Raw genomic sequence first — 2,947 nt, 5'->3', positions numbered from 1 at the left:
CCAAAGGCAGCTACTCAGCTGCTTGTGGTAGATCCCACCATGGAGTTGATTGCCAGTCTCATCATGGGGAATAACTACCACCAGCTGCCCAGCCACTCAATCTGGCCCAGCCAAGTTGACACAAAAACATAACTACCACAGTCTTCCATAGGATCCACTAGACAGCAAAAACTTGTAGGCTAGTTTTCATTTCCCCTCCAATCATACTGGCCGCCTCTGTTGGATTAGACAGCAAAGTTAGTGGGCATGTCAGGCCCTGAAGGGAACAATGTCTCCAGAAACTCTATAGAAAGATGCCTGTTGTTAGGGAGCACTCCTGTGTCTGGAAGAGGGAAAACTGCATCCATCTCTTGCAGATATATGCTCTGTACCAGTCCTCCCACTGGGCTTGAGAGGGTGACTGCTCATACATCCAACCAGTGTGCCCAGTGCCAGGCCTTGTCAGTGAAGCAGATGGAAATAGTCCTTGCCGTATTTCACTGTATGGGAAGACGTTGCATAGACTCAACGTTAAGCCTGGCCTAACTGTGGAAGTATCTCTTGGGTTGGTAATTAATCTGAAATAAAAACAATTGTTGATAATGTCTGCATGGATGACTGTTGAAAAGCTAGAGGAGACTGGAAATTGAGAGAAAAGAGGAAAATTTTACTATAAAGGGACTTAACTATTGTGAACTGTATTTTCAGACAGCTCCCCTAAGGCAGATAAGAACAAGATGCTGAGTAAAAATTTAAGAAACTGAAATAGTTAATTTCCTAGTATTTGCAGACAGCTTTGGGAAGGGGTAGAAAACCCATACCATGCTGACCTCAATGGAAGGCAAATTCACTGGCGTATGCTCCCACCAACAACACCCTCATGTACAAATGCTATCAATCCATCTTTTGAACCTTTCCACTTTCAGGCCATCAAGGTAAGGCAGCCACGACACAAGTGGAAGAAGGCCCCCTAGCTTTTCAAGGTTTAATATCTTAAGTGGAAGGAAGTTTGCTGGGTCACGTGGAAATCCTTCAGGAAAAGATCAAAGTACAGCGACTTCTGCAGTCCTAAAAATATTTTAAATGCATAATGCCTGGCAAGGACAAATGTTATAAAGAGATCAAATATCAATCACCAAAACTGCTGCAGGAGACACTTCTCTGTTGCATGTCTATTTCCAGGAGTCTGTTTTTCTAAAAGCAAAAGACTGTCATTAGCAATATAGGGTACCAGGTAGGGATCCCAAATTTCACACAGAGTAGACCAGCATGCTGAATGGCTGTAGGTCTTGCCTAGCACACCTCACCCCACCTCTCTGCCACCTGGCTCAGGCACAATCTCCCTTACCTGGACTCTACAATAGCCCCACCTACTCTTCCTCCCTCTTCCACCTAGGCTCATAGAGTCTAGTGTCTAAACAGAATCTGATCAGGTTGCTGCCAATGGCTTCCTGTCACATTCAGAATAACATTCTAAGCATGGCATTAGGCTCTGATCTGACCTGCCCACCTCTGCTGCCATCTCGTTGTGCTTTCCTACACGCTCATGCTCTAGCCACACTGGCTTTCTCACTTGAGCCTAGCTCATTTTCCCCTTTGACCCTCTGGGGCCATTCCATCTGCCAGGCATGTTCATCCTCCAGATCTTCAAAAAGTTCAGACCTTCACTTCATTCAGGTTTCTGCTCAATATCATCACCTCAAAACATACTTCCTGAGCGACCCTCTGAAATAGCTTCCTACCTATAGCAGTTTCCTAGGACTGCTGTAACAAATTACCACAAACTAGGTAGGTTTACTTAGAGAAGAATCCAAACCAATATGTGGGTGAAGCAAAGAAGAAGAAACTTGGAGGAACACTTGAGTCAATAACTCTACTACTGGAAAGAATGAGGACAAGGGCTCTGATCATAGGTAGCAGTGCCTTCAATATCTTCTATTCCATGGAAGGCAGGAATCTTCAGTAAACCTTGGCCAGAGAGGCTGATGTGGCCAGATTCACACTCAGCGGAAAGAGGTGCTCCAGTCCTGGTGACCATGTTCATCACTGCAGCTTTTGGTGATTTGGTCAGGGACCATAAATTTCCAGGAAAAGGTTGTAACAAATAATCTTGGTATCTCAGCCAAGCATGAGAGGATTTGTCTTTCCCTAGAGGTCTGGTAGGAGCTCTGGTAGTGTAGTGCCTTAGGCACTTGACTGCTAACCAGAAGGCTGGTGGTTCCAACCCACCAGCCACTCCTGGGAAGGAAGGTTGAGCAATCTACTTCCGTAGTGATACTGCCTCAGAAACCCAAGGAGGGGTTGCTATTAGTCGGATCCGACTCAATGGCAGTGAGTTTGGTTTTGGTTTTTTAGATGGCTGCATTTTGTTCACTTCAAAGGCCCAGGACCATGTACTTTTCTAACTCAGATCACGCTGGATCTTCCTTAAACTAGTTCGAAAGATGGACTCAGAAGCCAGGATCAGTTATTGTTTGAATATCTTCTAAAAACCAAGCCTGATACGAAAATGCAAAAATATTTTAAATAAAATATCTGCAAAGTCTTTGTAATTTAGCAGAAGCAGGTATATTTTCAAGTGTTTAGTTTCCTGTGGGTGGTAGCCACTGATGTTTGTGAAAGCGATGTGTACATATTTACCAAATAACTAAAATAGTACCTCTAATCTTAGCTCATTCCTATGCAAATTCCTTCCAAAATAAAATCACTTAGGTCACTTGTAGGGATCCAGTGTAAATCAAGCATAATGACTTCAATTCTGGGTCCTCTGACCTGCCTCCAAAACCAAATCTGGGCTGTGGTTAAGTTTGACGCTGGTGAAGTCTCAGATAGTCTCTGAACTAGTTTACCTTCTGAGAATTCCTTATCAGACAGTTCCAGAGCTGCTGCTTCCTCAGGGGTGTTTTCTGGGTGAACTTTACCTTCACTTTCCTAAAACATGAGAAGAGAATTGCCTCTTAATAGGACA

The sequence above is a fragment of the Orycteropus afer genome, unplaced genomic scaffold (assembly GCF_000298275.1).
Source record: "Orycteropus afer afer isolate SDZICR_OR568_19922 unplaced genomic scaffold, OryAfe1.0 scaffold01074, whole genome shotgun sequence".
In the NCBI taxonomy this organism is placed as follows: Eukaryota; Metazoa; Chordata; class Mammalia; order Tubulidentata; family Orycteropodidae; genus Orycteropus; species Orycteropus afer.
The sequence above is the reverse complement of the archived record's forward strand: the minus strand, read 5'-3'. Positions refer to the sequence as shown.